At 38.5% G+C, this 22,139-nt stretch overlaps 1 protein-coding gene across 1 annotated transcript in view; it reads left to right on the top strand.

The window, feature by feature from the left end:
- The first annotated feature begins 286 nt into the window (after nucleotides 1–286).
- DGKB (diacylglycerol kinase beta) overlaps nucleotides 287–22,139 on the top strand; it is a 208,115-nt gene continuing 186,262 nt past the window's right edge. Inside the window, exon 1 of the mRNA XM_053466113.1 lies at nucleotides 287–820. The gene's annotated coding sequence lies outside the window, so the exon portion shown is untranslated. The remainder of the gene's footprint in view (nucleotides 821–22,139) is intronic.

Here is a 22,139-nt window from a genome sequence, read left to right as displayed (position 1 = left end):
GATGCGTTCTTTACTCAATGGGATTGCAGCTGGCTGAGAAATAAACTATCCCCTGTTACTGTGGTGATTATATAACCATCCAAGCCTGAGCTTAAGCCAGTCACTTTATATTTATTACCCTGTGATCTACAGTCTACTGAAAAGCCATTAGAAATGCCCACATTTGAATGATAAGGATGTAGTTTTTAATGAAACAAACAGTAATGCAGCCAGATTAAATGAAACATGGAGTGCCCTTCTAGATGTCACACAGGGATTGGTTTTAATTCAAAAAGGCTCAAGCTGGAGGGAATCCCTGGAGGTTAAAAGCTCACTGAGCTGGGTTACTGTGACATCACTTTGGTGATGCTGAATGTGAGAATGACTGCAGGAACCAAGGGATGGAGGGGGGGGAAGGGGGGGTGATGCTGGATAAGTGTGGTAACCGCCTCCTCTGGACCACCAATTCACTCCATACAGAAAACATGCAAGAGATGGAAAGGAGAGGAGGGTAGAAACAAACAAGACAATCAATTGTAATGAATCGTCTACTGAGTCCACTAGATGGAGCAAGCTCTAATTCTCTTATATTTTATTAGTGTTTCAAGGCAGAACAAAAAAAAAAAAGATTGTCTTGTCTGAATTCTGTAATTAGCAGGACAGAAAGCAGCAAGGGGTGAAAACTGTGTGTGGGGACTGCACTACCCCCTCTGCCTGCTGCGAAATCCTGACATCTCAATGAAAGCTGTCATCTGACAGCTTAGGATAAATGCAGATCAATCCAGGCAGCCCCAAGGCAAGTGCTATGTGATGCCCACCGCATATGGACCCTCATCTACAGGTAAGAGCAGTGGATCTTCGGCTTATTGGGAGAAGGGAAGGGTTAAGACACTGATAGCACATAATGAAGCACATCTTGAATGCACACTGTGCTTTCTTACACTGGGTGGGATGTTGATTGTTATTTTTTTTTCTCTTTTGAGCATTGTGTCACTGTTGCTAAGTCTCCTACAGCATAGCATCTCTTTGGCTGACAGACACAGTTTTACTCCAAGGGAAGTACATTCATTGTAGTACTGCATACTGTATCGCTCATCACATGCATGGTGGTGGGGACTGCAGCTGTGCAGTCAAGATGCTGCTGATCTTTGCAGCTGGATGAACTGCAATCCAGGTATGCACCCTGTGAGTACATGTCATGATTGTGTATTGGTAAGAATGGGGTTAAAATGTATTCTTTATAGGTATGAGCCAATGTAGAACGCATTGGAAAACACCCCTGTGACATTTATAGGGTTAATAAAAAAACAGCCTATCAAAAGTCAGATGCAATATATATATATAGAGAGAGAGAGAGAGAGAGAGAGAGAGAGTTATTTTTTATATGTTGATAATGTGTCTGGGTTAATACTGATTGAACAATTTAGAGTATAATTGCAGTGATTGACTCTGCTGTATGCTAGAGTATCGGTTAGCATTGGATTAATACTGGTCACTGTCTGCATTAGTATAAAACAGAAACTTAACACTCTGAGTGCCAGTTGGGTGGAATTGAGTTGCAAGAGCATGGCTATATCAGAAGTGTTTGGGATATCTTGCTCATCTGGCTTTGAAAGGGTAAACAGACCTAATGCTGTTGATGACTGAGTTTATAAATGAAAAAAACAAGTGTTTCTAACACTGATCATAAGATACACACAGAATCACACCTTTCTATACCTCCATGGCTACCAGAAAACACACAGTACTTGGGATTTGGCTAGGCTACTTTGATTGATTAATTGTAGTTTTCTCTGGCATACTTCACATGAAAAGGGTCTGCAAGTTAACTAAGATGTTGTGTGACAGATCATCTTTTGCCTTAGCTCTTCACACAAGCACTGTTTAACAATATTTGTACATGGAACGACAATCCACTGTTTAACTTACTGTAGAAGTCATTAGATCTGACCGCAGATATCTCCAGCTAAGGCATTGTGGCTGGTTTGTTACCTTGAAATGTGCATATATGGGCAGTAGAAGAACCTGCAGTTTAAGGGAACAAACCTTATTAAGGTGTTTTACTCCAATGGAGTCTACACCATGGAGTGATTAAAAGGGCTATACCATTAACACTGTTCCTTCTTTTGATTTTTCCATCTCTGTGGTGCTTATGGTCATTAGTAAAGCCGAGTAGTCATCTTGCTATATATCTCAAGTGCAAACTGTTTAAAAAAGGAGTTGTCATAGCAAATAGTGTACAGTGGTATGATATGCTAAGAGCTCTTCTGTATGTCGTGTGCTGTTTTGTATAATGTTATTATATAAACTGTGCAGCAACTACAGAACATCTAGTTGGTGACAATAATGAGACCGATCGGATATTTGGGACCCAAACAAAACTGAAAAGTCTTATTTTCATGCTCAAAATATATTCTGTGTTCGTAGATGCAACAACTTTTTGTTACTTGTATTTGTATGTTTGTTTTGAGTTTATGATGAAATTCTATGCTGAAATATGCAAGTCTTGTTTGGTCACCATGTGAAGAAGTGGTAGATGATCTCCATAAAAAAGCACATGGATCATTGTTCTTGTGCTGTGTTTATACCTTTTTTATCATAGAAATATACAGTTTAAAGAGCATTTGGAATTAATATAAATATGTCTTTTCATAGGCTTATCTAATGTACTGCTGATATTAATTAAGCTTTTCACACAAAACAACATACTGTATGCATCAGATTTCCCACTACTTAATATGTATGTACATCTATCTATCTATCTATCTATCTATCTATCTATCTATCTATCTATCTATCTATCTATCTATCTATCTATCTATCTATCTATCTACAACATGCTGATTCACATTAAAACCCCTGTTCAAAGGTTCACTTTGATTATTTAGTTGGCATTGTAGTGTCCACCTTCCTGGGGTTATTGAAAGTATAGATGGCACTACTCTCGCATGACGCATCTCCCTGATGGAAATGAAGGACTTGATTCATAGGTTACATCACTATTGTGGAATAAATTAAATAATGTATTCCATTGTTGTCTAACTGAAAAGGTGTTCAGCTTTGGAGGGAATGTTCAATGCTAACAAAAATTCTGATATTGGCCTTTCGATCTGCATTAGCTCTCAGAAGCCTACCCTGTATTTTGGGTTTGTAGACCAAGTATAAGCCACCTCAAACTGGTGTCAAAAACCTAGGTCTGCTACCAGGCATGATCTGTATTTATGGATTCCTTTCCAAGCCTCTTGGTACAACAAATTATAACTAATTAGCAACCAACAAATTGGTATTTTGATCAAAGTGCTATTCCACTTCTTATTATTCACACATAAAATGTTGAAGATCATTGATTGATGTCTCAAGTATCATTTTTATAGTACCAACATTTTTAAGTAGCTAATCAGCAACCTTTAACAGGATATTGTAGAGGACATTTCTTCAATTACTCCATGACTTCTTTTTATTAACAAACACAAAGATTTCCATGAATTGTGAGAGTAAAAGTAAAAGAAGTCACCCTATGTAATCTCTGTCTTTTCTTCTGTTTATGTGAAAAAATCATTCTTTTAATTATATTGTCAATTATATGGTTTATATCTAACAATATCAGTACCTCTGAAGCTTCAATGTTTTTATAATAATCATCAAGCCATTACAAGAGACTTCAACCTGGGAGACTGGGCAATATATCAAGCAGACTTTATGAAACACTTCTGTTCAAATGTTCAGCATTTAAATACTTAGTTTTCAGTATCATTTTATGTCAAGAAGCTTATTACAACTGAAAATGAAATAATAAAAAAAAAAATCAAACTTCAACAGGCCACAATTCCAATCTCACTTTCAATGTAACGTCTTCAGAAAGCTGATTGCAGAAAGAGCTGTCTTTAAAAAAAGATACTGTAATGTCCGAAGCCCTAACAAAGGTGACATCAGCTTTATGTTTGAAGTTTCACTTCTACCTAACTACTACTTCTGCTAATACTAAAACTAGTGCCTGTAAGTCCATGTTTCACCATACAGTTTGGACGTTGTGCTATCATTTAAACAGGTCAAGCAACTAACAAGGGTGGTGTTTTCATGCTAGGACTATAACTTACATAGAGCAAGAGAGACAACTGCTCCAGGTGCTGCAAGGTGAGAGGCACTCCTGACCCACCTGCAGAAATGCCCCTGTATCCAGACATGGGTGTGAGGTCAGTGTGGAGAGGTTCCTCTGACTCTGTCCCAGGCACCAATAGCCCTGGCTACAGCTCTGATGATCCGCGATCATAACTATTACACTGCTGGCTTAGTATTGTAATTCAATAAAAGCCAGCAATTTGTTTTGAAAATATATCTTGAGTTATTACGCTCGCTGACTCAACGTCAGCAACTTGGGTTTTGAAGAGTATTTTTGGAAAATGCAAGATCTTCATTTTCCTCTCATATAAAAACAATTTTAGGGATGCAGTTCATTAATGAAACACTGGTGAGTAAGCCAACGGGTGGCATGGCACAAGCTGAACCAGGACCAGTGTACCCCACCACGGTTTCAACTGGCCAAAGGGGGACACTTTTGTTTTATGGGATGTAGTTTAGGTATTCCACACTTTCAAGTGACTGTCACTTCCTGGTAGCTATTTATGTTTATGAGCAAATGATCTAGTTTATTTGCACATTTTAATTTATAAACATATTTTACAGACCAACATAGTTACAAAGTAATAACTGAGCAAGTATTTTAGGCTCTGAGGAAAGAGTATAAAATCATACAGATGTACCTACTTGCTATTTCATAATTATGCATGTCTAGATTATAAATGCATGCCTAATCCTTTTTTCATGGCTTTATCATAAAACAATTTTCACCTCATATTAATTAATTTATTCTGTAAGCTTCTAGTGAAAAAATATTGCAAAGTTTCCAAGGATGTCCTGCACCAATGACATGTAACAAAGCTGGAACAGGTATCTATAGGCGGAACGCTGTGGCTGGTGCAGTTCCACCATGTGCTATACATACAAGAATCGGGTACATGGAAAAAAAGGAATCTTTGCTTTGCGGTACTCGAGCTGTGCATTGGTGCTTCCAATGAGAACATGCATGTTTACGCCATAGTCGGTTTTAACCCCTTCGCGACCTTTGACCGTCATGACATGAAGGTCGCTAAATGACCTTTGACGGTCCTGAACCGTCATAAAATAAAATAAGCTTAGAAAGTGATCAACGATCACTTTCTTCGCTTAAACGGCGTTACTGTAATGCCTCGATGTCGAGGCATTCAGTAACGCCGAGATCGGCATCGGGGGCCATGTCTGGCCCCTCCCCGGGGCGTCAACAGCCGCCATACATTGTATGGCGGCGGACGCCCGTTTTAAAAGCGTTTAGGAGGCGATCGACGATGGCGGCGGCCCGGGAAAATAAACAATAAAGATGATAGAGTTAGCTAGACGGTCTCCAGACCCTCTAGAGAACTCTGGCTCCACTTGCTGGTTGAATACAGGTACTGCATTCAACCATGCAAGTCAATGGAGCCCAGCTTTCTAATCACTATGTGATTAGTAAAATATTCAAAAAAAAAAATTAAAAATGGAAAAAAAATAAAAAAAAATGTGCCAAAATGGAGAAAAAAGCGTACTTCCCAAATGTGGCATTTTAAATCTCAAACAACCCGACAAACCCATGCATGTCGGGTATCACTGCACTCAGGAGATGTTCCTGAACACATATTGGGGTGTTGTTTGACAGTGGCATATACCAGAACCTGTATATCTATAACTAAAGTACAATTTGTGTGGAAAAAAAATACTATTACAAAGTTTGACAAAGTGTAGTTCTATAATTGGTGCATGGAAAGGGTTAAAATAACAGCATATGGAATACCCTGGGGTGTCGAGTTTTCAAAAATATATGGTTTGAATGGGTTAAATTGAGTTAACCCGCTTCAAAGATATTCCAAAATGGAGATGGAGGCAGAATGACCAAATGACCACCTGGATTACGCATGCCCCAAAAGTAGCCTTTTACCAGCCAAACTATCTGACAAACCCATGCATGTGGGGTATCGCTGTACTCAGGAGATGTTCCTGAACACACATTGGGGTGTTGTTTGATAGTGACATATATCAGGACCTGTATATCTATAACTAAAGTACAATTTGTGTGAAAAAAAAAAATAAAAAAATGACTATTACAAAGTTTGACAAAGTGTAGTTCTATAATTGGTGCATGGAAAGGGTTAAAATAACAGCATTTGGAATACCCTGGGGTGTCTAGTTTTCAAAAATATATGGTTTGAGGGGGTTAAATTGAGTTAACTGGCTTCAAAGATCTTCCAAAGAGGAGATGGAGGCAGAATGACCAGATTTGTTAAAAAACATTTGGAAATCATAAAAACGCTGCTTGTACTTATTGCCCTATAACTTACAAAAAACAGCAAAAAAACTTAAAAACATTGGGTATTTCTAAACTCAGGACAAGTAGTAGAATCTATTTAGCTAGTTTTTTACTTGCTTTTTTAGGTGAGTGAAAGATTTTTCAAATAAAAGTCATAAAATGTGTTTTTTTTCAATTTTTCACCATGTTTTTTTTATTTTTTTTTATAGTAAATAAGATGATACGATCAAAATAATGGTATCCGAAGAAAGCCCATCTTGTCCTGAAAAAAACAATATATAACTTATGTGGGTACACTAAATGGGTGAGGAGAAAATTACAGCTGAACACAAGCACCACAAAAGTGTCAAAACAGCTGCGGTCCCACAGGGTACAAAACGAAAAATGAGCCCGGTCCTTAAGGGGTTAAATAAATTCAATAAATTAGTGAGAAAGACCTCAATAAATTTGTGAGAAAGTTTAGAAAACGTCTTGTGGGAAATATGAGAAGGTTGAGGCGAGCAGAGAGAAATTGAAGTGAAATTATATTATCTTTCATCTTTATAGTTTATGACCAATTCAAGTTGGGATATTTTTACATTTTGTTTTAAATTGAATATCTTTGTATTGCATAATTTAGTGGTAAATATATATATATATATATATATACAGAGTTGCCCACATTTTGATAGTCGCAGCAGATTTGCTTCATGAATCAGCATCTTTATTTACAGCTATAGTTACCCTATTTATGTTTAGGCCTGAATTATTAGTCATTTAACAATCCATGATTAGTGATGGTGTACAGTCCACAGTGTATGACTGGTTTAAAAAAGAATGAACCTGTGAAATAACAGTCTCGTTGTGCCCTTAATTTCTCGGTCTCCTAGGCTTGGGCTGGCCATCTGGGACACCAGGCAAATGCATCGTGCGGGCAGCAGCTAGAAATGCTCTGCCACGCGCAACGCGCAACGCGAGCGCGGCGTTCCGCTCCGTATATATAAAGCCGACGGCCTCTGGTGGTCTTAACGTGCCAGAGCCACTTTGTCATTGCCAGTCCTGCGGTTTTCCCCTGATGTTTTGTTGATTATGATTCCCTTGTGTGTGCTCATGATTATTGTCAGTACCGCACTGCTCAATATTTCCATGGATTTCAACCCTGTTATTCAGAAATGTCTCATCAGGTCAGAGTGAACAGATGCTAAAAGTGTTAATTGTGTCTCACACAACCAGTGGTGGATTACTACAAGTATAAGGAGCCTGGTTAGGAAAGCACCACTGGTCTACAGGGCTACCCAGAAAGCTACAAAGATGCATGAAATGGGATGAAGGCTGCAGAAAATGCAGGATAAATAGGACTTACTGTTACATTGTACCTGTGAATGAGTAGCAGTGGTTTATAAAGATGTGCGTGCATGCATGCAACAGAAGACTGATCTCTGCATGCAACAAGGTGAGCGCTGAAGACAGAACCATGTAATGTCTATTTTGCAGGCACACTGTTGAGATCTAACAAGACCAACGGCCGGGGTGTTCTGCCTTGCCCAAGTAGCTGCATATGCAGGCAATGGAATCCTTGGAAGCGCAGTTAAGGGATCAAAAATAATCTTTTCTGTGCCCTTATTTGCATGTTTAAAATATACTTACTTATTAAGAACTTTTGAGAATGCTTTTGAACATTCCTGTAGTGATTTTTTTTTAAAATATTTTTTTGTGTTTGCTTTACAGTTATTATTTTTTTGTATTCATGTATTGGTTTTTGCTCTACAAACAAATACTGGTTTGTTTTATCTTTGCGCAGAAGAGATATAGTTTTAGACTTTACACTTGTGGTACATGTGGTAACTTATGAAAATAAACATGGAAAGTTGAAAATGAACAATCAAAAGTCTCAGAAGGAACCATTGTGCGTATGATCATCACACTAGTGAAACATTTAAGAACTGTCAGAAGAACAACGTATAAATACATAGTATAAAAACAGTTTAGAGAAATCTCTCCTAGGAGTACCTTTGGCTTCACAAAATACACTTACTATTAATATCAAGTGCAATGTGACTAATCAAAGTCTGATTACAATGTGTGACAGCGTTAATAAACACATATGTTCTTTCCAATGACCAGTGTTCAACAATAGAAAAATAACATCCAAATATTTCTTTTTTGCCAAGAGGTAGTACTTGAGAATCTCAACGTATGCTGTAGCTGATTGTTTTGAACTGGATACAGTATCTAAATATGTTTTATGACCATGATATAAAACAGAAACACTTCAAACCAGTAGCTGTTAACACATTGCAGACCAATCATTTACTATTATAAACATGTTGTATGGGAGCGTTGGCATATAAACAGCTAGGGTAGTGGCAGGGGCATACATACATCTTTTCTGTTTTCTGTTGAATCCTCCAGGAAGCACATAGTAAAATCAAACTTCATACGAGTTTTTGGATGTTTTATCCCTTTTAAGTGTCAACCAATGATGTCACATGGTTATGAAACTAGACCCAGGATGCCAACCATGTACAGTATCTCATAGGTGGTGGTACCATAAGGTGTCCTGTCCACTAGTGTTTAATGTGAATGGGGAAAAAACCTTCATGTAGTGTATTGGGGCTAAGATGCCAATCAGCAGCCATGCCCTCTATCTACAGCAGAAGCCGGGCACGTTTGACTGCAGACATAAAGCTTTTCTCTTTAACCGAAAGTCATGCAGAGACTTCCTTTGGAGAGATACATAGTAAAATTCTTCATAGACCAATTGAGCTAGACAAATATGGTGGGAAAACAAAGTGAAACCGGATGCCGCCAGCTGATCTTTTGGCAGATCAGCTGGCCAGCATGCTGGATAGAAAAAAAATACTAATCCTTTCTAACATGCAAGAAATGATTTCGTTTTAGTGACATTTACTATTTGGTTTTGCATACATATATGGGGAAATAATATGAACCAATATTTTTACATGTGATTTTATACACGGTTTCCCTTAAACTAGGTATCTATATGTAGCTTAACATATTGTATATATTTGCCCCTAGGCAAAGTATAAACTGCTTATGTGAATGTTACCTAAATCTAAAACTATAGCAAAACTACTAAAAATTGCCAGGACTCCCACTGGGAAAAATGTGTGCTGACCCCCATTCAAAGTACAGTAAAGTGTCCAGGAACAAACATTTTTAAACATTTCTACAGGTTTATTAAATACTTAATATGCATTTTAATTGCAAATGAAAAACCTTTTTCTATTTCTTGTTTGGGTTAATTAAAATGTTTAAGAACTGATCATTTAATCAGCATTTTCCAATCGTGAATGGGAAAGGCTTTGCAAAAATGTATTTGAAAATTAAGTTCGTTGGTGCCCTACAGGATTGATTAACCATGTTTTGATTTTTTGCTATACTCCTATGTAAGGAATATAGACATGGGGGTAAAACACTTTCAACAACACACTTCAAAAAAGGTTTCCTTTTTGTTCTGTGGTAAAGACAGTCCTGTTCAAAAAATAGGATGTTCAAAATGTCATGTCTACATAAGAACACTCTCAAAAAAGAGTGATGTATTCGGTGTGCAAATTCAGTGCCTTTTTGTTTTAAGATGTAGTTGGTTAATTGGCTTAGAATCATCTCCAAGGCACTGTATATTCTGGGCTTGGTCACGTACTATGCAGTGGCACTTAACAATTGATTGCCTGTTCCACTATATGCATAGCAATGTCAAAGTTTGTACCTCAATAATTCCACAGCGTTGCTATGTAGATGGTGGAACAAAATATTCATTATACAGCAGAGCCTGTTTCTAGTCTGTATGAGCCGTCATCTATGTGAAATGGCTATTTCAACTGACTTAAAATTACTACTGGGGATGCATACATTCCAAGTAACTTTGGGAGGGACGATGACCCCCCTGTCCTTCTGTCCTGCCCTGATGTGCCTTCATTCTAGAAACTCAGAGTATTTGGGAGTGCGTGCATCACAGTGCTCCACAACCCAAAAGTCACAATAGCATGTACGCACAGATCAATGTGTTATATAAACACAATAGAATACTTAATTCTGCCTAATGTTAGATATTAGACTGTTATGTTAGAACATAAACCGCTGCAAATAGATCTCGAGGTCAAATAAAATGTCTTGGTAGCCAGAGCACACCCTTTTGGTCCATTTCACACTACGAGAGGTATTAGACTGTCAGCATCAAGTCCTTAGCACTACTTAAGGGAGAACTGTGTATTGCTTCCTTACATTGCTAATAAATAATTAGGTATATTGAGGTATGTATATTCATTTAGATTATTATACATTTTATCTTGGTGTATCCAGATCTAAGGTACTGAATTTACAACTTGAACCAGGATACATCAACAGGGCATGTTTCCTCAATTCACTTCTTCTCATATGCAGATATCTTAAAAACCTGGTCCGGAGAAACAGGCATATGAAGTCTTTGGAAAAGGAACATAATTGTTAAACAAGAATTCTAGCAAGAACATGCTCTTAAAACCTGAATACAAAGTGTCACTGAAAGACACATTGAAGAATTTGATATAAGACATTCGGCACTCTAAAAATTTTACTAAGTGACTCATGAAGATTTGAGGCACTCCAGACAACCTAACTGCAAACGTACTATACTTCTGACATTGCTGATCATAGTAGGTCCTAAAATAATTATAACTAGGTGCTGAATGTAAGCTGACCTTTCCACTGGAGATAAATCAGCCAGTGGTTGACCAATGTTTATAGTGTGTGTGTGTGTGTGTGTATATATATATATATATATATATATATAATTTTTGTGTGTGTGTGTGTGTTACACACACCGTGAATGTTTCAGCCACTGGACTTTGTATTTATGTCGTATTTATGTTGTAAAAATACACATTGTGTTTTCGCCTTTGACTGTGAAATGTTATTGGAACTTTCATGATTTACACATTCTGTTTCTGCCGATTTTTACATTTGTTGTAGTTTTTAAAATATCATAACTTTTATAATATAACTTAATATAACATATACATATTATATACTATAACAGTAGCTTTCAGATTTTTCACCCATTCTGTTTGTTTTGGTAGGTTTGTACAGGTTAAAAAGTATTTTACCTGGAGGTTTTCAACTATTGTTTCTATGCTTTGGGCTACCGAAAATGTACAAAAAAATACAACCCCCCCCCCAAAATACAAATATACTGGTCAAGTGGGTTTTGACTTCCCAAGAACCTCCCTGCAACATGCTAATAAAGAATAGAGAGGTTTCAGAGCACACATGCAACAAACATTGTAACACATTGTGCACATAAAATCTAATACTAAAATGATGAGGACATATTTGTGAATATTACAAATAATTTAAGCAGTATTTTATAATTACAAAAACATGATACCCAGCTGTCGTAACAGAATTCAGTCCTCCGCGGTGGATGCACTCTAGGTTCCTCAGGAGGGCCTGAGGATTTTTCAGGGCATAGAAAGGCTTAAAAAGGCTTGAAGGTTTAATGTATGGTAATTATATCTGATTTCATTTTTTTTTCAAACGCGGTCAGGATTGAATCCTGCCATGGCCCTTCTGTGTCAATGGCACACTACCATGTTGAGTTGACTGATGCTTCCTCAAGTGAAAAGGGTCATATTATTTCACATGCTAAGCACAAGGAGGCTAAAAGGTTCTCAGTATTCAAGTAAACAGGGAAAAAGGAACATTTGACCTCTGTCCAAACTGTTGGTGTCATGCCAAACATGATGCAGGAAGCTTTAGATGTATATAGTTACATTAACATGAAATTGTTGTTTATTAAGCTATTTTTTAGGTTTGTTGCTTTGATGCAATAATTTGCTTAGTAAATAGTAAGACATTTTTGAACCCATACATTTTAGACCACTTGAGGTTCAGTATTGTAGGAGACTGGCCATACTTATCCAGCATACACGCTAAGAAATAATGTAGTTGTTTCCATGCTCTTCGTACAACCCCACAAACATGCTGTCTGATGATATTAATGGGTTGTAAAGAAATATCTGAAATCATTTGTAGGTCTTTTGAAGTTCACAAGTGCAAATGCATAATTGGAAGTTAAGATACTGCTTCGGGCTCTATTTTAATTAGAAGAGACTCATTTAGGAATAATTGCAATGTATCACTAATAATATAATTTTGTTCATATAATTTTTTAACACATTTTCATGATAACAGAAATATATACAGCAGTAAAATATAATATAATGCAATAAATGGGGTTTATTCACAAAATGAACAGTTGCCAGTAGAGTTGTGGTTTAAACGCTTTCAACTGTTCATAATGTAGGGCCAGCACTAGCAATTCCCCAGACGTCTTGCTAATATTGATTATAGAGGCATCTTAAAAGTCCATTTTATCAGGGGGTTCCATTCAAAGTTGATTCTTTCACAACAGTATTAGAGTGGGCAGCCAGACCCCTATGTACATGAGTGTTACCAGATGCACAGAATTTGCAGGGAAAGTTAGGTAAAAGTGAGGCGATTCCACGTGTGGTTTGTTCCTTGATACTCATGTAACTGCTATGAGTTGATGTGAGGAATATTGAATAAGGGTGTGTGGGTACACTCCCTGTTCACATTCATTTTTAATTATGTGTCCAATTTTGGTTTAAATACTTTAATATGCAAATGTTTAGCAAACCTTTTGGTCTCTTCTGATATATAATATGATTCTGTTTCTGTTACGAAGGGGACTTGAAATAACATTTCCATGTAACTATTAATAATGTACCATACTGCAATATATTGAGCATGTAATGATATCTATACTGTTTTTATTGTTGAGGTATTCAAGTTTTTTTTTTTACACATAGGTTAATTTATACAATTGATTTGTATAGTCACATGATCAGTGTGTGGGTTTTGAGGGCCCTGCTCTTGAGTTTACAATCTAAGGGATTAGTATGGGTAATTGAAACAAAAGGAGGGGTGCAATTAGGGGTGAAATTAGGGCTAGGTAATTTCAGGATGCAGAACAGGATTTTAAAATAAAATAAAACAGAAGGGTGGGTGGCTTAGCGTTTTGGTTTCAGAAGGTGGCTAGCACATGGCTTGTGATGTTACGGAAAGGCTACAGGAGAGGAAAGATAGGTAAAATAAGAGAAAGTTCTTGTAGTTAAAAGGTGCAAAGTTGTGGCTTGTAGGAGGCCAGAGGGGGAGGGGACCAGGACAGTGGAGTGTAGATTCCAGAAGGTACTAAATACCAACATTTGGCCAAAAAAAGAAACAAGCTTGTTTACAAGAAACATATATATGTTTTATTGGAAACACATTTATGGCTTGATAAAGGTTCATGAGGACTAAAATGTTTTGTTGAAATTAATTAACATTTCCATTCAAGAGATGTGCTGTGTCTTTTTTCTGGTGGATATGTATTTCTAGGACATTTGGTTGACTACTTTACCATATTTCTAATTTATATTTTTTTTAGTCATCCCTTTAGTATAGTCATAATAGATTATGCATCTTTAAATGTCTAATAATACAGTAATATAAAGCAAACATAATTTTACGGTAAATGTTTTTTTTTTTAAGTCATGGTAGCATAGTAACTTAATTTGATTTTCTAAAAATACCATAGCCATTGTCATAATATATAATAAAGTTTAAATCCATTAAGCAACTGGACCATAAAAATTGTAACACTAAACAGAATTATTAAGACAAAAGACTATTTTAAGTTATAAGGCTTTCTCATCTAAATGTATTTGAGTGTATATTGTGTAAGCAGAACAGTTATTTGCCTTTAGACTAGATATATATGCTTGTTTAATATCAAAAAATGCAAAGGCACGGTGGTACTTAATGTGTGTCCTTTTTCAAGAAAGATGCAAAGCAGTTTAGATGGACAAAGGAGACTGAGAAAGGACCGAGATTCATGATACTACTACTGCCCAGCACTAGATGGTGCCAGGTGGTGCTTCTGTCACATTGTGAAACTACAGAGCAGTGTTGGCCAGGCTTTAGTCAAGATTGTGGCTTAGCTGAGATAGTGATACAACCGATTTATTATTGTTATTCTGTATCAGTCCTAATACTCAATGGTAGAATTTATGGCATGTTACTGTCTTCATCGTACTAGTAAGGAAAATATTGGTGAACCTTTCGTTATAGTCCAATTCGCTAATAATTCGAATTTACTTATCCAAATGTACAAGTTACATTTATGTGAAGTCACATGGTAGCTATGTGGAAGCCTTTGTTTGTTGTGATATTTTATGTCACTAAACAGATATTAAACATATTATAATAATCACTATGTTTGCAAATGTAATTCCCCAAGTTAGAAAGGTGGGGAATCCTGAGGATGTTAATTACTTCTACATGGTGAGGTGATCTGCAATGTCATTAAGTTGTGCAAGCATAATAAATTATACTCAATTATTATTGTGCAAGCATTATACATTATACTGGCCTCCTCTAGTTTCTTCATCTATCTATCCAGTTAGTATGAATTCTGTATACAGTTCTATCATTCTGAAAGCATGTTGTGAACAACTAGTCACCCCACATAACATTACAGCCAGTCTTCATCCTAGAAGGAAGAGAATAAAGCTAATATCTTATATACTTGGTCTGTTTATCATTTATACTCCCATGTAGTATAGACAAATAGTAGGTGCCTTGGGCAAAATGGGGTAGGTCATCAAAACCCATATAAGCAGTAAACAGTATATCATATTGGCAGATATGGCCCCAGCATTTATCACGCAACTCGTTTGAATGTTTTGGAAAATAATTTTAAGTATCAAAGTAGGCATACAAATATGTTTGGGTTATTACCTTACTATTTAATTTTAGATTTTGTATTTTCATACCTACATACATACTCATGTTAATTCTGCCCAAAGCCCACGTTGGGGGAACTCTCCTGTTATACACAACAATAGTCATAGGCAACACTAATCGTTGTTATTAAACCTGCACTCACAATTATACATGAGAACCAGTATATTACTACCATTCAAAGCAGAGGCATAACTAGAAACCACTGGGCCCTGGCGAGAAAATTACAAGCAATATGTCTGCAGTGCCACCTTTGCCCCAAACAGCTTGTGAGTGCCAAATCTGCACCAAAACCAGCATATCCGCATCACAATACCACCGAAACAGTTTGTCTGTGCCATTTTGCCCCCAAACAGCATGTCAGTGCTATCTCTGCTCCTAAACAGCTTTTCTGTGCCACCTTTTCCACCAGTTTGTGAGTGCCCCAAATAGCCTCCCTGTGCCATATTTGCCCTCACACAGCCTGCTTGTACCATCTTTTGCCAACAGTTTGTTAGTGTCCCTAAACAGCTTATCTGTGCCATCTTTGCCCCAAATAGCTTTTCTGTGTCATCTTAGCCCCTAAACAGCTTGTCAGTGCCATATTTGCCACTTGTCATGCCACCAAACAGAATGCCTGTTCCATCTTTGCCTCCAAATAGCTTGTCAGTCCCCCTAAACAGCTTCTATTACCCTCCTACTTACTAGCTCCCACCCTCTTGTAGTCCCTTACCTCACCTGCAGCTTTCTCTGGTGCTTGCACACTGTGTAAGCATGCTCACTTTGCCTTCCCCCCACCTTATGTATAGTAATAAAATAAGCTTCAGGGTATAAGCATTTGGGTATGTTTTGGAACTGAGAATAGTTTGCATGCCATTGTCTGCAAGCCACAAAGAACTTTTGTAACAGAGAATATACAAATTAGCAACTGCAAATGTTAGCATCCAAACATTTAAACCTTACTTAGCACTCAGTTTTTTTAGCACCAAGAGTGACTTTTGCTTTCCTCATTCATACAGTGAATTGGCCACCATCCCCAATACCTTCAATGTATTGCTTACTTCGTAAAGGAAGGCTGTCAATTCCAACTGTTTACTTACCTCAAGGTTAACTAGTGGCTTCTCATTGGCTGAGTATTCTCTGATTGGTCTGGTATGGGACTACATGGATATTGGGAGCATATTTTGCACTGGATTACAGGGAATAAAAAGTATCTAATCTCAATGACATTTGTATCTGACATGGATTATTTTTGTTCATATTTTTTTATACATCTTGATGTTGGTCAATAGTGATACATTGGATGTATATAACTGTGTGATTGGCTCCTGTCATGTGAAGGCACGCCTGTTGTCCAGTCTTGCACATAATAAACTCAAGACTATGGCTATGTCCATGGCTCAAGCAATCTGATACCTTTACCAATATTTGGAATCAAGGATGTATTATAATAGGAGAGGAAAGTTTACAAAAGATCACAAAACCATTATAATATAACCTACTTAAACCAGAAATTGTAATGAATTTAATGAATTAAAAAAATAATATGTCATCAGACAAGAGAAAAAAACTGTTCCTGTGAGTTACCCATTCTGTAAAGTAAAACACAGTAGTAAATATTCAAAGAAAATGCATAAATGAACAAATATCCCATGATTTTTTTCATTCCACAATATCTCAACCAGATTGAATCTGGAATATTTATGCAGTAATAATATAGCTTGATAAATAATTGTGGTGCACAGTTGCTTGCTTGAGACCTGTCAACCACTCTTGTTAAAAAGTTACATAAACCATTTCTGAAGCACAGTTGGAGGTCACATAGCCACGTTCCCGAAGAATAAGAGCAATCCACATATTATATACAGCATATTCTACCTACAATAAGCTGAATTACAGTAAGAAGCTGACGAACCCTGTGCTAACACAATGCTTGCTTCCTTCCTTCCATATAGAGCAAGAACAATCTGGAATTAATAAATTCCTGTTGCAGTAGTTGTGTTAGTCCAGATCCACCCTGTGACCTTTTCTAGAGCATGCCACTGGAGGTCTGACATTATGGGTATAATGGACTCCTGCATTGTGGTGTGCAAAGTGTGAAGGAACAGTAATCGAGCAGGTGTTCAGTATCATGACTAATACGATTTCATTGGTTAAGCCACACCAGGAGGTAATAAATGACAGAGAACTATGTCAAGGATTAAAATTTGTCATGAGCGTTGGCAGTTCTTAAGCTAAAATGTGCACTGAGGTTTTAATAAATCAGGTCCTACACTTTTTAGAAGCCAGACAACATCCCACTGTTATAAATCTCCCACACAGATGAATGACATTTGGATGGTTGATTACTCCCACTACTGTTTTTTGTTCAAGAATTCAGATACAATAACAGCAGAATGTTCACTTCACATAGAAATTCAATACATATCTAGGGTGTACCTAGATCAATTTGAACAAAACCCCTATTCATGTTTGTTTCTTAAGATAAGAAATGAAAACAGCGATATCCAAATGATACTGAATAAGAGAACTAACTGAACATCTCGTCCGTGTGTGTGATCATATATACACAACGTATCAAACGTTTGTGCTCACTTAGCTGTTTTCATGGAAAACAAGCAAATTCCTAGTTGTGCTTACATAATTGCAAGAAGGGTTTTCTAATGATCAATTAGCCTTTGAAACTTAAACTTGGATTGGCAAACACAACATGCCATTAGAACAGAGGAGTGATGGTTGCTGATAAAGGACCTCTGTACATCTAGGAAGATATTCCATTAATCATTTACAACATTAACAATGTCTACATTTGATGTTAATGGCAAAAATTGCTTTTTCTTCAAAAACAAGGACATTTCTAAGTGACCCCAAAAGGTCCAAAAACAAGGAATGACCCCAAAAAGGAAGCAGAGAGCTCCAATTCTGTTTGCATTCCATTGTTTTTTTCACTCTCTAGTATATATACACTATATACTATAGACTACACGATAGATAGATAGATAGATAGATAGATAGATAGATAGATAGATAGATAGATAGATAGATAGATAGATATAAGTTGACAATAAAGTCACATTTTGGATGGAGTTCCAGAACAAAAGGGCTTAGAAACAACTTATTTCTTCAAACTCTTGCTTTCATTTACAAGTGCACAAAAATAATTAAATAAAAGCCTAGCTTTTGATTGGAGCCCTCTTTGGCCTATTCTCTAAATTAATGAGTCTTTTTTTGTTAATTTAACTAAAAAGAAGTTTAGCTTTTGTTGCCTTTTCGCGCATTGTCATTATGGTTATGAACGGTCATGATTCCACTCAGGTTGTTGATAATTTAGCATTTTTTTTGCTTTGTGGGAATCTCATTGATTATATCCTGCTTCAACGATAGTGGGTATTGAGCTTTGTTAACAGTTATTGATCACAACATGGAAGAAATTGAGATCGATAATAATGATTCTGGGCTTTTTATAATCAGCTGCTGAATTCAGGGGGAAAACACCTCTGAACTTACACTTTGCCCTTTCTCCATCCATTTATGAGGCTTACGGCTGGATCTATGATACAAGCATGGTGCGCATTGTCAAATAGCAAGTGTTTCATATAGCAAGCCTCATCATATATGGGGAGGTCTTGAAAATGCTTAGACCCAAAGACCAGAAAGCTATATTAGTATAATAGGTACTAAAATAAATTTCTGCATAAAAACTGTGTGAGGTCCCAGTGCTGCTGCAGAATTTTGTATAACTAGTACACAGAATGACGATTCCAGATGCTTTCCTCTTGGTGTACCGCTAACTGCTGTTAGCTCCAGGAAATCTTCCTCCTATTATTATTAGGGAAGTTTATGCGCATATTATTTTGGACACTTACAGGCTTCTTACTTGTCTACTGACCTCAAATGTAGCACTTGTGATATGTCAAAATGGAGAAAGCTTTGTGCTGCCCACACCCCTTAGGGCCTATGGTTTTAATGATGTGTCGTGTAAAATTTATTTTCTGTCACAACGAGGAGAAACTGTTGATAGAATGTTATATACCGGGAGATCACATGTAAATGTTTTCCACTGCTTTTTAATGTCAGCCATATTTTACTGTTGTTTCAACATTTTTCTGGGAATTCAGCCAAGTGGTACAATAGTGACTTGTATTGATCCGCTGCATAACAAAAGCAAATCATTCATAACTATTGGCTTTTTTTAAGGTTAAGAGAAAACTATCACACAAGTTGTATATTTTCTTTTAAGATGTGCAGTTTCCTATATCTGTTCAATTTACTTTCCTTATTTGCAAAATATAATGTTTTATCTATAATAATAGTTTGCCATCTTTAGCTTTAATGTTCTCACCATTAGCTTTACATGTATCGGGAAATTACACTGTAACATGTATGTTCATCCCTTTCTTCATTAACTTCTACCAGTTATCTTTGGAAAAATATATCACTCCATAATAAAGTAATAATAAAGTAATAAAACTGGCTTATTCGAGGAAATTGCACAATAACAAAAATTACCTATAACTGGCATTAGATGGTCTTTCCAACCAACCAAATATAAAAAAACATATTAGAAAAATAAAAATACATAATGCCCGTGTCACTTAATAATAAAAATAATGCTTCTGTTTTAAAAGACTGCATTTTTAACAATTTGTATCTTATCGGTTTTTTTTTAAATTAATGTATTTGCTAATCAAGACATAAAAAATTCCTATATGTGAATATATTTATTTGTGTAAGTGGGGATATATTATTTTTCTTTAGACATTTAAGCAGGTTAGTGTTACTCACCTGCCCTCGGCCCCCATGTTGCCGCAGCAGCCGCCACGCAGGAGAGGGAGACCCCCCTCCACCGCACGGCCACCTCCGCAGCAGCCCCCACGAAGGAGAGGGAGACCCCCCTCCACCGCACGGCCACCTCCGCAGCAGCCTCCACGAGGAAGAGGGAGACCTCCCTCCACCGCACGGCCACCTCCGCAGCAGCCGACACGTGGGAGAGGGAGACCCTCCTCCACCGCACTGTCACCTCCGCAGCAGCCACCACGAAGGAGAGGGAGACCCCCCTCCACTGCACAGCCACCTCCGCAGCAGCCGCCACGAGGGAGAGGGAGACCCCCCTCCACCGCAAGGCCGCTTCCACTGCCTTCCTCTGAAGTACCGCGCAGGAGAGGCAGACCTCCTGGTACACGGCATCCTGCTGCTGCGCAGGCGCGACCTCTAGTGGCGAACTCGCATACTGCGGGAATTTATGAAGGGAGACTACGCCATCCACAAGATGGCCGCGAGTCACAGACACCGGAAGTGATGTCATGAGGGGCTGATGGGAGATTCTGACTTCCTCCGCGGTTCTCCATTTAAACCCCTCAGACCAGTTTCACCTTGCCTTCTGATGGTCGTTTATGCCTTGTGCTAGCACCCAGATAGCGTTTACCTGCTTGATTCCTGTGTTTGACCTCGGCTTGCCTGACTTCGTTGTTATCCTGTATCCTGACCCCGGCTTGTTTATCGTTTATCCTGATCTCCTTAATCCTGACCTCGGCTACGTATACCGGCTATCCTGTTCTCTGGAATCCTGACCTCGGCTTGTCTGAACTGTTCTGTCCAGGAGTCCTACCTGACCACGGTGTCTCCAAACTACTTGTACGTGACAGAATCAGAAGGCCATCATGAGACCCGCTTCGGTGGGACTTCAAGGTTCCTGTGAGGATCGTCTGGATGAGATGGATCACCGTCTGGATCAGTTTGCCCAGGCGTTCCAGACTCTTCTACAGCGCACTGATCCCGGACTACAGGTGCCTCCTCCAGCAGTAGCACCCCCACCAGTTCCGTCTCCGGCTTCAGTTCCTGTGTTTCATGCTCCGATGAATCTTCCACCGCCACAACGTTACGGAGGAGATCCTGCTTCATGTCGGGGGTTTCTCAATCAGTGTGAGATACATTTCGAACTTTCTCCTTACGCCTTTGCTTCTGACCGGGCTAAGGTTGGCTACATAATTTCGCTCCTCACCGACAAGGCTCTGGCATGGGCATCTCCTTTATGGGAGAGGAACACTCCAGGAGTTCGTTCCTACTCAGAATTTGTGTCTGCACTACGCTCCGTATTCGACGTTCCAGGCAGGAGGGCAACCGCTTCATGCTCTCTCTTTAACATTCGTCAAGGGGTTCGTTCTCTGATGGACTATGCTATTGAATGTCGCACCCTTATGGCGGAGGTGAACTGGACTGGCGAGGCACTGATTGCAGCCTTTTTGAATGGATTATCAGAGACTTTGAAAGACGAGTTGGCTGCTCGAGATCTTCCCTCCGACCTAGACTCTGTAATTTCATACGTGACACAGATTGATCTTCGTCTCCGCGAGCGTCAGGCGCAACGGGACAGTCTGAAGGCACGTGAGAGAGGACCTGCTTTGGGTGTGCTGGGTCTGTCCTCTGTTTCCAGCAATACTCGGATGACTGTTCCGATTCAGGTATCATGGTCTGAGGGTTCCGTTTGCACAGAGGCTTTTTTGGATTCAGGAGCTGCAGAGAACTTTATCGATGCCCGTTTTTGTGAACAGCAGCTTATTCCCACTATGCCTAAGGAGATGCCTGTAAGACTTGAGGCCATTGACGGCAGACCACTTCATCCTGCCCAGGTGACACAGACTACTATTCCGGTGACGCTCTCCGTTGGCATGCTTCATAACGAGAGACTTCAGTTCTTAGTTATCTGCTCTCCCTCTACTCCAGTCATTTTGGGTTTTCCGTGGTTGCAGACGCACAACCCTACCATCGATTGGTCAGCTGGAGAGATCACTTCATGGAGTCGAACCTGTGGGGAGCACTGCACCGAACCCATTAGACTGGCCATGGTGTCTACTACTCCGGAGATTGTCGCGACAGCCCTTCCCAGTCAATACCGAGACTTTGCGGATGTGTTTGACAAGAAGGAGGCTGAAAAGTTGCCCCCGCACAGACCTTACGATTGTCCCATTGATCTCCTTCCGGGTACCATGCCACCCAGAGGCCGAGTCTACCCCTTGTCTGTTCC

This window comes from Spea bombifrons, chromosome 5 (assembly GCF_027358695.1).
Source record: "Spea bombifrons isolate aSpeBom1 chromosome 5, aSpeBom1.2.pri, whole genome shotgun sequence".
NCBI classification, from domain to species: Eukaryota; Metazoa; Chordata; class Amphibia; order Anura; family Pelobatidae; genus Spea; species Spea bombifrons.
This window is presented reverse-complemented; position numbering and strand designations above follow the sequence as displayed.